Source organism: Mustela nivalis (assembly GCF_964662115.1).
Source record: "Mustela nivalis genome assembly, contig: HAP1_SCAFFOLD_889, whole genome shotgun sequence".
Taxonomy (NCBI): Eukaryota; Metazoa; Chordata; class Mammalia; order Carnivora; family Mustelidae; genus Mustela; species Mustela nivalis.
Window position 1 is genome coordinate 93,714 of NW_028135775.1, and position 14,945 is coordinate 108,658.

General features: G+C 41.2%; 1 protein-coding gene across 2 annotated transcripts in view; it reads right to left on the reverse strand.

Moving 5' to 3' along the window:
- Positions 1-6,606: 6,606 nt before the first annotated feature.
- The window catches only part of LOC309857559 (piggyBac transposable element-derived protein 5-like), a 38,309-nt gene continuing 29,970 nt past the window's right edge, over positions 6,607-14,945 (reverse strand). Inside the window, exons 3-6 of one of the 2 annotated variants that reach the window (XM_082750279.1) lie at positions 12,267-12,455; positions 11,985-12,162; positions 8,780-8,833; positions 6,615-6,658 (exon numbers count right to left, since the gene is read on the reverse strand). The gene's annotated coding sequence lies outside the window, so the exon portion shown is untranslated. Of the gene's footprint in view, positions 6,659-8,779; positions 8,834-11,984; positions 12,163-12,266; positions 12,456-14,945 lie in introns of both variants that reach the window. The other variant, XR_014307771.1, reaches the window with a different exon arrangement.

Here is a 14,945-nt window from a genome sequence, read left to right on the forward strand (position 1 = left end):
TTCTTTAGGGCCACATGCGTCAACATTTGATTTTTACTTCTTGAATTGAAGGAATTGGTTGATTGATTGATGAATTGGACAGAAAGACAGAGACAGCGAGAGAGGAAGCCCAATTTGAGAAGGAGTAGAAGCCATGGAAATGGGAGAGGGAGAAGCAGGCTTCCTGCTGAGCACAGAGCCCAGAAAGGTCTGGAGCCCAAGACAATGGCATCAAGACCCCAGCAGAAAGCAGCCACCCAGGTGCCCCACTCCATAATTAAATCCGTTTTTCACAATTCAATCCATTGGATTAAGCAACACTCTTTGGGGTCTGCTCCTTGGGTTAACACTAACACGTTGTGTTTTCCTTTGCTCTTTTGTGAACACTGAGGATTTCAGGAATCTTTTCATGTTTCTTGGCTGATGGTTTTCTCCTTGGGATATTTCTGCTCTAGGATTTTCATTGTTTTGAAGTTACCTATCTATCCTTCTTGATTCCTAGTTCTCCTATTTAGAGTTGTATACAGTTCCTTATCTGGTATCTCCATAGAGCCTTTAATAGTTTTAGTCTTGTCATTTGTTGGGCAATATTTTTTTGTTTGGAATCTTGAAATGAGTAGAGTCCAACTTCCCAACTGCTGGTACCCCTCGGAACAACTTGTTACTTCAACTGTAACCCCTGGAGAATTTTACTAGTTACCAAGCACATTTACATATGACCACTAGAAATACATATACGGGCAACAGGTCTTTGGGGAAAAGGATAATATATGACTGTGAAGCTGGGTAGCTGGGGATGCCCAGCTTGCTCAAGGCGGAACAGAGAGCCTGATGTGGGGATCGATCCCAGGACCCTGAGATCATGACCTGAGCCGAAGGCAGCGGCTTAACCACTGAGCCACCTAGGAGCCCCGAAAACAACTTCTCTTGATAGAACAATGCTTTCCTTAGTCTTAGTCCCTACTCCGTCCACAAACAAACAAACAAACAAACAACAACAACAAAAAAAACTACTTTTGAAAAACATCTTGGTATTTTGAAAATTATAACTGCAGTGAGTGATGAGAGTGAAAACAAATTGATAATCCACGTTTCCTCATTTCTTATCCCTTTTATGAAGATGAACAGTAAAATCATATGTCAGAATTAACCAGAGAGAAGTCCATTTTCCACTCACCATAATGAAGCTGGAATTCTCAACTATTATTTAGTATTAGTTGATTCTGGTGGCAAATGCAAGTATGGTTTCACTTCTTGGGCACATGAGGAAGATTTGGTCGGTGAAACAGACATACCAGGTTGGCCCAGGCCTGCACTGCCAGGGTTCGGAAAATTGCAAGATACAACCTGACACTTAAAACTTCCCATCAACAACTACTGCTGCCCCCCAACATCTTTCTTCCCACAGACAGCTCACACTGAGACCTGTCCACTGTCAGGGTCAAGCTAAAGGGGGATGCCCACAAACTAGGTGGGAAATGAGAGGATGCAACTGCAGCTCTGTGGGGATGCCTAAGGCCACTGAATGCCCCGTCATGATTCTCCAGCACAGATGGGGGCAGCCTGCACCACGTGGGTAGAGCTCTAGGACACAGAAAGTACTGGAGTGGCAGTCAACAAACAAATGTGTTTGTGTAATATATAACCCCCCATAGGGTTGTCAATTGGTGGGATTCACTTTTTCTAACTGTTCACCCCATGACATACAACTTCAGGAAACCCAGAGCCCATGGATTATTGTTAAGGGCACATTCGGACTCAATCAAAGTGTAACTAAGCATAATCATACAAATAAATACAAATATCATTAAAAAATCAATACCACCTCAAACTTTCTTTTTCATTCCCAAATGAGCGTTTATGGGTTTTAATATCAATTAATGTGCTTATAGAACTGGTAAAAAGCAGTCAATGATGAAATTTTAAAATTACCACTCTGCTTTCCCTAATTTCTGTTGATGTACTTTTATCTCACACAAAAATGAATTACTAAGGAATAAATCATACTTCACTGAACACGTTTCAGCTGAAATGATGCACCAAGATGTACAGCTTTGGTCAGGCTTATACTGTTGTTGTCAACATAGTATATGGGGTATAAGAGCTACTGTCTTTTCCTTCTCCCATGAATATTAGTCCTAATAGATTCTTTACGTGGAAAGAAAACTTAGTCTAGAAGATACACTAATTTCTCTCCTCCCTGGTGAAAAATACTGTTAGAGGTATTAGTTTTAGATAGAGAAGCAAGTTCACTTTGGAAAAAAAGCACACACACAGAAAACCCTACAACATGACCTTTAATACAGTGATAAGGGTGAAAGTGTAAACTTCATTTGGAAACAGCACTCAAAATACTGTTTTGAAGGGCCTTTACAACAGCGGTATACTCTTTGAAAAGATTTTTCAGATCAATTGATTGAATCATATTTAATTTACCTAGGGACAATTAGATAAAATTTAAAATTCCAAACAAAAACTTTTAGGACACAAATAAAATTATATGTGCTTTTATTCCCGCAACTATCTCCAAAATCTAATATTCAATGGTTTAAATTGCTGCATTTCTTATTTGCAATGCAGACACGTGTGAGATGAGGTGTGAGGCATAAAAGGGAGCACAAGAGGCAACTGATCAGCTGAATAGAGACTGCCCCAAAGATGACCATACCCTGAGCCCAAGAAGCTCTGAGTACTTTACCTTACCTGGCAAATGGGATTTAGCAAGCATGATTAAATTAAGGTGTGAGGGGGGAGAGATTATCCTGGATTACCTCGGTGGTCCCAATGTAATCATGAGGATCCATAAGGAGACAGGAGGATCAGAATCAGAAGGCAATGTGAAGTTGGAAACAGAGGGATAAAAGGTGGTGCAATGAAGGGCCACAAGTCAGGGAATGCAGGCAGCTTTAGAAGCAGGACAAGGCAAGAAAGTGGATTTTCTTCTAGAGCCTACAGAAGGAACACAGGCTGTTACACCCTGATTTTACCACACTGAGACTGATTTTTGAACTTCTGACCTCCAGAACTGAAAGATAATCAATTTGTGTTGTTTCAAGCCACTGAGAATTTGTCATTTGCTACAGTGGCACTAAAAAACTACTAGAAGAACTCACTGAGACATATTGAGTCTGTACAATGGCAGGGACCATTTCTAGGTAGGACTATCTTCAGGGTGTGGTAGTACTGGGTCTGGAGAGTTGACTGCCAGCATCCTTCCTCCCTCCCCCTCCCTGAACCCCAGTTCACTGCGTGCCTCCTCCACTGCAGTCCAGGTGACTCACAGGAAGCTGGCCCCATCCGCACTACAGGGAAGGGGTCTGTCATGGAAGCCAGTCATGTTCCTCCTGGGCCATTCACACAGCCAGCTGCACGACAGTCAGTGCCTTGTTACTGTTCTATGAGAGACAGTAACCTAGGTTGTCCCACACACACAAATGGGAAGGGCTTTACAGAAATATCTGGGTTGTCTCTGAATGTGAACAAGGAAAGCAGTGCCCCCACTGCGGGCAGCCATCACACAGTCAGCAGGGGGTGGAAGACAAACTGGCCAGAGGGAAAGGGCAGAGTAGGGAAAAATGGAGAAAATCATGGAGACAGTGTGAATAAAACACATTCTCTGCAAGCCCTGCCATGAGCTGCTTCTTCATGAGATTGAAGGGTTTTTGTTTTGTTTTGTTTTGTTTTTTTAATCTTTAAGACAGTTTGAGTTAGGATGAGACAACCATCCAAACTGATTCAGGAGGTCAGACTTTATGGAATCTAAGAAATCCAGATAATAAAAGTAGATGACTCACATGTGTGAAAAGTTTCCTTTCCAACTAAGGGCGGGGGGAAAACTAGAACCTTGAATTTGTGGCTATTCCGTTATTCTTGCTATTTTTCATCACTCAAATGTATTTTTCAAGAATGAGGAACTTATTCTCCCATCCAAGTACTAACCAGGCCCGACCCGAACTTATTCTCAATAAATACAGTGATGGTTCCCTGAAAATTTTTAACCAAGTAAGGAACAGTCAGAGTCTCTAAACAGATTGTTTTGAATTGATTAACAATCACACAAAATAGACTGTAAAATTTATCAAAGAGTGGGGCTGAGTTTCTTATATATGATTTCATGCAAATTTTTGTCTACCTGATGATTTTTAGTTTTTGTCTACAGGGTGAGTGAATAAAGGTGTCTCAAAATGGTCCAGAACTAATGGTGTTCCCTGGCTCACTATGAAATCCAGGGTCATTTCTGTTTCCTTTTCCATGAACTTCTCCTTCCTCTCATTTGGTCTGTTTTTCAATCGGACTGTTTGTCTTCTTCTCAATTTGTAGGCACGTCAGAGACATGAACTCCTTGAACAGCTGATGTTACAAATGCTTTTCACATCCTGTTGCCCACATGCAGCTTTACTCTTTTTTGATATACAAATCTTTTCAAATTTTTAAAATAAAGTGTCATGTCATTTCTTCTATGGTTTGTGGGTCTTATCTCTACCTAAGGTAGTCTACCACTTCCCAAATTTTTACATGTCCCTAGATTGTCTCCAAATTCTTTATCATTTTGTTTGTAGAGTTAGAACTTAAACCAATTTACAAGGTTAATCAATCTGACATCTGCTTACATATGTGATAGGAAGCAAGAGTTCTAAGAAAGAGAGTTCTTTCAGCTCTGAGGGATAGAGCTTAAAGTCAATATTCAATGATACTCTGTCTCATTTTCTAGAAGGAACTGGTGGTTTCTGTTTGGAACTCTGACAATTTTTTCTTAGTCCCTGAAAGTCAAATAGGTTTATGTCTGTTTTGGTTTGAGTCTGTTCAGCTAATTCTCCCTGGGACCTGAAGGCTTTATGAACTGAAGGCATGACTGTTTTTCAGCTCAAGTAAATGCTGCATTAGTTCAGTTATAACTTCTCTTATTTTCTCCTTTTGTCCTCAGGATACTTGCAAGGTAGATTTGGACCTGACCTCAGATCTTACTTATTCGTTTCTCATTTCCATCTCTTTGAAATTTTCCTCAGTGTTCTGGGATATTCCTTTGGAAAATCAATTTTGTGGGGCACCTGGGTGGCTCAGTGGGTTAAGCCACTGCCTTCAGCTCAGGTCATAATCTCAGGGTCCTGGGATCGAGTCCTGCATTGGGCTCACTGCTCGGTGGGGAGCCTGCTTCCTCCTCTCTCTCTGCTTGCCTTTCTGCCTACTTGGGATCTCTCTCTGCCAAATAAATAAAATCTTAAAAAAAATCAATTTTGTTCTCAGCAGTGATCATTACTGTTTACAGGGTTCCTATTACATGTTACAACTAGTGAATTTAAGTTTCAAATCTTTCTTGTATTTTTATGTTTTAAAAGATTTATAAAATTTATTTGACACAGAGAGACAGAGAGAAAGTGAGCAAGACAGGGAGAGTGGCAGAGGGAAAGGGAGAGGGAGAAGGAGACTCCCCACTTAGCAGGGACTCCCCACCACCCACCACAGGGTTTGATCTCTGGCAGACATTTAACCAACTGAGCCATCCATGCACCCCAAAGCTCCCTTTCAAAATCTTCAGTAAGTATTTTGCTGCTCTTTACTGTAACTGTATCCCCCTCAGACTTCTTGACAATAAGTTTGTCTAGCTCTGTAGTCAGTTCTTAATCAATGAGGACACGTGCTCTGGACCTCAGTTTGGTGCTCCTCCACCAAGATGCTACCTGCCACTCAGGTGTGTGAACTCTTGCAGCTCAGGCCTAGTCACACTTTTGGGAACTCTGGGGCATCAGTGAACCTGCTCTAAGGGGACCATGCTTTGTGCATAAAAGCAGGCCTTTGCCATGAAGCAGCCCCTCTCAAACCTCCCCAAGTTGTCCTTCCCTACACAGCACAGAGTCTCTAAGCAACTCAACCTGCTGGGAAAGCCCATTTCTCTATGACCAAAGACCACAAGAGAGGAAAGGTATACCATGGGCCCCACACAGAAAGAGGTCTTCACTGAAAGCCTTCTAAAGAGAGTCTGCCTTTTCTTCCAGGCATTCCATCACAGCACCTCAAAATCCTGAGATGCTCTTCCACTGCTCCCTCTGAGATGCCAAGAGGCACTTGGCAGTCGAATAGGTCCTTCCCAAAGATCACCTACATGATTATTGAGGGCCTGCCTGGTGCTGGGGATGGGTGAAGGCAACACAGGCCCCTGATCTTATGCTCTGATGTCACTGGCTCTTGAGAAAAGGAAGGAAAATGAGAGGGTCCAGGAGACTGCACACAACACCATGTTCTCAGAACATCTCCCTGGCCCCAAAGATCACCTTGTCATGGCAATGTCAGCAGAGCATGGCAAGTGCTATCTCAGAAGTCCCTCTGACACCTCAGCAACAGAGAGAGAGCCCACCCATAAACATAATCCCTAGAACCAGCATCCTTTAGGAGCCAAAACCCCTATGAGTCAATTACTTTGGTATGTGTTAGTGTATTTTTACCTATGTAAAATATAAGAAAAAGAGGAATGACATACCTGTATGATTTGGGGCAGTACAGCAACTCGATTTTGAGTGTTTTGGATTATAGCTAGATACTTTTTTTCCAAAAAGAAATTTATAATCCATTTAATAAAAACAATGTGAATTGCCATGTATGGAATTTTTATACTATAAATGTTCTCATTGTCTTGAGTTGTAGTAATGTACATACACTGGCGCTGGTCTCAAATGGGGGATGTCTGGAAGGAAACAGAATACATGATTAGGGGAGTGAGTGTAAGCCACCACCCTAAACAGTTCAATTTCTCACAAACATATACCTCAGCTATATATTTGGTTGGATGAATATCAACTAAAACTTTAAAATTAAAGTACCAGAAATTATTAGGGATGACATTTTTTGGTAGACTTGTTTCTGATTCTGCCTTGTGACCTGACAAAGGTGGGATGGTGGCTCCTGTTACTGCTTGCTTATTACAGCTATGGCATACAGCGGTGGAAGTACTAAGCCACTAAAAAATTTGAGAAAGGATAAGCAATTCTAATAGTAAGAATATTTTCACATACATTATAACTAATTTAATATTTTAGGACTGAAACAAATCTAGAAGAATGTACAGACATTCTTCATCATTTCAGGTACTTTAACATCCAATACTACCCTAATCAAATCCATGGGACTTTAGTTTTATAGCCTTTTCCTTGTAGATGAATCTGAAGAATAGAATCAGTATAAACTACTTTATGTCTGAAAGAATTCATCTTTGAGTATCAGACTTGACCAGCTCCACAGAATTAATAACAAGTCCCTTTCTTGATGCAGCCACATTGGGAAACAGTGTGGAAATTCCTCAAAAAAATTAAAATGGAGCTGCCCTCGGTATATACCAAGAATATACAGATGTAGTGAAAAGAAGGGCCATCTGTACACCAATGTTCATAGCAACAATGGCCAAAGTCACTAAAGTGTGGAAATAACCAAGATGCACCTTCAATGGATGAATGGATAAAGACGTGGTCCATATACAATATGGATTATTATGCCTCCATCAGAAAGAATGAATACCCAACTTTTGTATCAACATGAACTGGACTGGAAGAGATTATGCTGAGTGAAATAAGTCAAGCAGAGTCAATTATCATATAGTTTCTTACTTCTGGAGCATAAGGAATAACACAGAGGACATTGGGAGATGGAGGGGAGAAGTGAGTTGAGGGAAATTGGTGGGGGAGACAAACCATGAGAGACTGTGGACTCTGAGAAGCAAACTGAGGCCTTTAGAAGGGAGGCAGGTAGGGGGTTGGGTGAGCCTGGTGATGGGTATTATGGAGGGCACCTATTGCATGAAACACTGGGTGTGGTGCATTAACAATGAATTCTGGAACACTGAAAAGAAAGAGAATAATAAAAAAAAGTCCCTTTCTCCTTTAAATTTCATAATCAATACAAAAAGTTACATGGTATTGGACTTGAGCTACTGCTTGTTGTATGTCCAGCTCTCTTACTGACTTTCTTTTTTTTTATTTTCGGCATAACAGTATTCATTGTTTTTGTACCACACCCAAGCTCCATGCAATCCATGCCCTCTATATTACCCACCACCTGGTACCCCGACCTCCCACCTTTTATATACCTGGAGGCACTTGCATGAGGCAGACAAGTTCTCAATAAAGAACTTTAATTTCAATATATTAAAGTATACTTGTTTTCCACAGTGAATATAGACTATTTATCAAATCAGAACAAGTTCTGAAAAAAATACCCATATAGAGATAGCTAACAAATACACAGCCCGGTACCTCTAAAGGTTAGTACTTCTACATATTTCAAAAGGCATCATGTTTTTGCTGTTTTCCCCTGATCCAAGCATGCACATTTGTGTGTATGTAAGTAAACACCCAAAGACAACTGAATTAGTAGTCCACATTCACCACATGGATTAATGCCTGTTGTGATCTCTTTCCCTCCCAAATTGTTTCTGATTATTCACTTTAACTAATTTTGCCTGCTTTCCAATATTAGGGAGAAGAAAATTTGCTTCCCCACCCCAGCACCAATCAAAGGGATACTTATGTCCTGTGAGCCTTCATTTTTCATAGGGGAAAACAAACAAACAAACAAAAACCCAAAAAACCCTGGGCAGTGAAACTAGAAATTCCCTCATGTTTCCTTCCTTTCTGGAGCTTACTGCCCTTAGGTTGCACAGTTGCCCAAATATTGGCCCCTCCATAAGAAGCTGTAAGTAGCACCTAGTGGATGAAAGATCCAGGATATAAGGAAGGGCTACTCTGGGCAGTTGCATGGCCTGGGATGGTCTGCCTCACCACTGGGCAAGGTCTGGGGTCTGCGGTCACCATACCTCAACACCGTTAAGAGAAGACTTCAACAAGAATGTTTATTTCACCATCTTTGCCTGAGAAAATAAACACTGCCTTCAATAAACAGTTTCAATAAAAAATTAAAATTTTAAAACTTAATTTTAAATATAATTATACCAAGAAGAATCATGACACATGTTGAATTATTTTAAGAGCCACAGTCTTCCTGAGGTACAAATAAATAGTTTGTACAAATAGGTAAAATCATTTATTAGGAAACTTTAAACCTCTTACAATAAAGTTACCATTAAATATAAGAATAAAGTGACTATTTTGCTTAAAAATAAACAAAGGTCACTTTGAAAGAGAATGGCAGCTTCCCTGTGGACATCCTCTATACCCAGCCCAATCAGTACTTACCAAGTACAAGTTTGTAGATTTTGCTAACATGGTAAATGATGGAAATAAATGAGGAAGACAATATTTTCAAAACAGTGTAAAAAGAACTTTAAAACAAGTATCTTGATTCTCCTTATTCTACCACTCTAATTTGTAGCCTTTGGATAATATGTGGGAAAAAAATATATATACATTTAAATTTTAACTTAAATGTCTACTGAAATAAAATGCTATCTTATTAAAATTCCTATCCAAAATTTAAAAAAAGTCATGGTGACAAATAATGTTGACAATCATGTAATGTAATCCTATCTTAAAACTCAAATTATGCTAAGAATGAATATTTCAAAACTAAATGGTTCACTTTGTTAAAAATATTCTTACTGAGTATTAAAAAAAATCACCCAATGGTATCATGTTTTTAAACTCATTCTACTCATCATGCCTGTATTTTATCCCACCAGTTCTCTCTAATGACTTAGCATTCATTCTTGTCTGCTCTCCTCTCTCATTTCCTTTCACCAGCACCAAAAACACAAAGACTCCAAAGTCCTGAGAGCAGACTGGAGTATCCCTTTGCCTTCTAGAAGCTGTGCATTTTGACCCTACTGGTCCATTCCACCTGCCCAATAGGCAAGATTGCCCAGTAGGACAGTGCAGTCAGGAAGGGAGGCAAGGACAGAATCTTGAGGGATAGCAGAGAGAAAGAATCACCTTAAGAAAACTGGCAAGAATTCCTATCTTACATTGAGGTCTTCCATCCATTTTGAGTTTAATATTTTGTTCTAATAACACAACTCTGGGTGGGCTCCTAGACGGCTCCTCAGTGGGGACACATCACCAGGAAGACCACACCATGATTAGAATTTAGAATCTTTGGCACCCCCACCCCAACCCCTACATTCCCCCAGAGAGGGGAGGGGGCTAAAAGCAGAGCACATCTATGTAAGGAAGCCTCCATAAAAATCCTCATAGCAGGGACGCCTGGGTGGCTCAGTTGATTACACAGCTGCCTTCGGCTCAGGTCATGATCCCAGCGTCCTGGGATCAATTCCCACATTGGGCTATTTGCTCAGCAGGGAGCCTTCTTCTCCCTCTGCCTCTGCCTGCCATTCTGTCTGCCTGTGCTCGCTCTCCCCCACCCCCATCTCTGATACATAAATAAAATCTTTAAAAAAAAAATCCTCATAGCAGGGGTTTCAGGAAACTTCCAGGTAAGTAAACATATCCAGGTACCAGGAGGGGGATGAAACCCAGCTCTACAGGAATAGACATTCCTGTGCTTGGGACCCTCCCAGACTGTGCCCTTTGTGTCTCTGCATCTGACTGTTCATCTGTATCCTTTATCATATCTTTCATAAATTGCAAATGAAAACAAATGTTTCCCAGAGTTCTGCGAGCCACTCAGTTGAACTGGAGGAGGAGTTGAAGGAACCTCTGATTTGTAGCCAAGTTGTAGAGAAGTTGTGGGTAACCTGGGCCCCTCCTACTTGTGACTGGCACCTGAATGTGATGGAACAGTCTCACGGGACTGAGACCTTAACCTGTGGGATCAGATGCCATAGCAAGGCAGACAGTGTCAAAGCTGAGTGAAACTACAGGACACCCAGCTGGTGTTGCAGAGTTGCCTGGTAAGGGAAAAATCCACAGCCTCAGCCACATTGTTAGAAGTGAAGTGTTCTGTGTGAATATGGTAATATGAAAGCAGATGGGAGAACTGAAATGTTTGCTTGACATACACTCTCACACAAAATATTATGTATGCCAGGTCTTTGCTGATGTGATATAGCACATATTCAAGTTCTAGTGGAATATCATAAAGAGTCAACTCAAAAAACAAACAAACAAGCAAACATACAAAATATGGATGAACTTGGAGAAAATAAGCAATGTTTCCTCTTTCCTATCAAGAGAAAGACCATTCCTGAATTATCCAAGATTTTGCTTTTACCTGAATAACCATACAGTTCAAAGTATTTGAAGGAAAAAGCATGTTTGGTCCTCAGCGATCCTTTCCCCTGATATGGCCGGCAAGAGTGGAGTGATTCTTGTGGATATATCTTTGCTCCAGAGTGGGGAAAAAAAGGAGTTCTTTCACCAACGTTCAAAGGGTTTTATAAAATGGCCTTCATTAAAATACATCTGCCCCTCCTTTGGATCCTGCTCACACTACACTCCAGGCCAGTGAGCATCAAGGGGTTGGAAATACGGTACAAAGTCCCATGAAGCCACCTCTCCCTCTAAACTATTCTTCTCTCTGCCAAATTCTGCTTCGGTCAGCCTAAGGATCAAATACCTGTCTTTGGGCAATAAAGTGATGTGCATTAATCAATCATTGGCCCTAACTGGCAAGTTCCTTAAAAACTCATGGGACACAGATGGTTGCCATGACTTTCCCAGGAAGCAGCTACTGTCTTTCCATGAATGCGGCATGAAAATACAGAGCTGGGTGAGCAGATGAATGTCCACTCGTGAAACAATCATGCTGAGGACAATAAACAGTAGTTTTGGATGGCAGATTTAAATTTCATTCACAGCCAAGAAAACACTCCAGATACATGATGTGTCTCCACTTCCTGCTGTTTCCAACATCTGAGTCCTTCTTCCATTCCTGTTTCCACCACTTCAGTAAATGTCTCCCGTCTTCATTGCATATAAATAAGGCTCTGATTCTTTCTATTCTAATGTCTGTAAGACATTACTGTGAACAAGAGCAGGGGATAATTCCTCCTCCAAACCCATCTACGAAATAAAGGGTTCTATTCAGGATCATGACAAGCTGAGGAATCCCTCAAGAGAACTTCCAGAGTCATTTCAACCTGTAAGGCTGGCTAAAATGTTCCTCACCATCCGCCACACCAGGGCTAGGACTGATGAGTGTCTCCACCATGCAGGTCCCTCTGGATGACATGATCGCTGGGAAACCAGGCACGAGGCAAGCAAAAATCAGCACCTGCTCTTCTGCAAAGTTTGTCTGAAGTGCTTGAAGCCACAGAAGAAACAGATTGACTCCTTCAGATCTTACCTAAAAGCAAAATTAAAGGTGAAAAAATTAAACACATGTTTATGCAGAGATGCACTGCAATGCAGATTCAGTTCTGAGAAAGAAAAACTAGAAGTTAAAGGTACCGTTAAACTCCTGCACCAAGTTCTTAGTGACAAGAAATCAGGCGTGCTGCAAGAAGCCCAAGGGTGAAGAGTTGGGGTCTGGAGCCACAGTGCCTGGTTCCAGTGCAGGCTCTGCTTTTTGCTTTTTGCTAGCTTAGATGTGGCCAGTGGAGAACCACCAAACTTCTCCCTTTGCATCAGTCTCTACCTCTGAAAAATAAGGATGATAAAAGAATTTACCACAAAGTGCTGGCACAGGGATAAGTGACTTACAACAGTGCCTGTATCATCAACTGTCATTTAATCACAAAAATAATGCAAAGACAATCTTCCTGCAAATTTACAGTATGTTTTGAATTTACAGGGTTTTTTCTATAATATGCTTATGTATCATGGAAAGTTCTTGAAAAATCTCAGAGCTAAATAAGACCTTAAAGACCTGGCTCAGTTATTTGACCTTGAAGCCAATTCATCAGGCATTTCTACACCAGCCCTCCTTTTTTTTTTTTTTTTTTTTTGCCTGTGCAGGTAGCTACCTCGAGGGCTGCCACCAAATCATCACTTCCACAAAGAACCATTCAGAAATTTCTGGAACTCATATCATTGCTGGACTTCTGGCATAAGTCCATTGTTCCTGGTGGATGCTTCCAGTAGTAGGAAATGGAACATGCTCAATGAGGGCAGGGGGTTGTGTTTGACTTGCCCACTGCCATATCTCCAGCACCTAGAAATGTGCCTGAAACACATAGCTGGCATCCAGTAAATGTGTGCAATAAATGAATGAACTAGACAAAAATAGACATACACTGGTAGACGTGGCCAGTGGAGTACAGCTTCAAAAGCAGGAGAGTATTGAGACTCCTACATGGTAGGTTGCATGGCATGGAGTTAAAGAAAATGGGTCCTACAATCAGACCAAAGGTTAAACCTCGAAAGTTGTGCGATCTTGGACAAGTCACCTACAAGAACAAAGACCCCTGTCTTCTATTGATAACAGCTGGGAAGAGAGAATCCATTTCAGAAGGAAAGGGGACACAGGACGGCTGTGTACGACACTTATATTGAGGTCAAGATGGCAGTGTAAATTTACTTCATGGGGTCCCACACCATCATCCCCCACTACCATTTGAAATACATGGTAATGATAGATGAAATATATATATATTTTTTTTCAGTGTAACAGTATTCGTTGTTTTTGCACCACACCCAGTGCTCCATGCAATCCGTGCCCTCTCTAATACCCACCACCTGGTTCCCCCAACCTCCCACCCCCTACCCCTTCAAAACCCTCAGAGTATTTTTCAGAGTCCATAGTCTGTCATGGTTCACCTCCCCTTCCAGTTTCCCTCAACTCCCTTCTCTCCATCTCCCCTTGTCCGCCATGCTATTTGTAATGCTCCACAAATAAGTGAAACCATATGGTAATTGACTCTCTCTGCTTGACTTTTTTCACTCAGCATAATCTCTTCCTGGAAGAGATTATATATATATTTTTAAAAGATTTATTTACTTACTTATTTATTTGACAGAGAGAGATCACAAGTAGGCAGAGAGGCAGAGAGAGAGAGAGAGAGAGAGAGAGGAGGAGGAAGAAGGCTCCCTGCTGATGCAGGACTCAATCCCAGGACCCTGAGATCATAACCTGAGCTGAAGAGACAGGCTTAACCCACCCACTTAGCCACTCAGGTGCCCCTAGATTAAACAGATATATTTTTTAAAGATTTTATTTATTTATTTGGCAGACAGAGATCACAAATAGGCAGAGAGGCAGGCAGAGAGAGAGAAAGGGAAGCAGGCTCTCTGCTGAACAGAGAGCCTGATGTGGGGCTCAATCCCAGGACCCTGAGATCATGCCTTCAAGCCGAGCCGAGGGTAGAGGCTTTAACCCACTGAGCCACCCAGGCACCCCTAGATTAAATATATATTTTTTTAAGAGAAGAGAAAAGTTAGCAAGTGAACCTCAGTAAAAAACAAAAGAAAACAAACAAAACCCAAAACTGACAAACATCTCCATGAAGCAGCAACCGCAGAAATTCTCAGTGATGCACAGATGTGTAGTGACAGGAAAAGATGTCTGGAGGCTGACTTCAAGGAGGACAAGTCGCTCCCACTGGAGATAAAGGCAGACAGAAAGGCCTGCTCGCTTGCTGCCTGAAGCCACAACTTCAACTGGGCTGGCGGAATTGATTGCACACCACTTGCTTCACCAGAACACTGTGAGGTTTCCAATAGCTCATTACATCTAAACACTACTGCCTCCTTTAACAAAGTTTCCCTTCCGGATTGCCCCTGACTTACAGGGATAGGCAGTAGGTGTCCCTACACGTGCTCCTTCCAAATTCTCTCCTCTCTCTTTCTTCTGATCCACTATTTATTTATGGGCTAGCTTTACAGGATATCCCTTCTGTGATTAAACAGATATTAATAATTCTACCTTTTGTAAAGGAAGCCTTCTCCAATTATTTAGATTTTGATAAATATTTACCTCTGAATCTCCATAAATCATCACTTTATATGGCACCAACATGTAGAAAATAAGAATGAAGTTACCCAATTTTCAGAATGAACCATACAAATTACAACCTACCATCTAAAGCCAGAGACAGAAAGAGAACATCTGCATAAACTAAAGTAATGCGGGTTCCTTATTCATTCATATTTATTATGCAAAATGGAAGTTTTAGGAAGATTAGAATAATG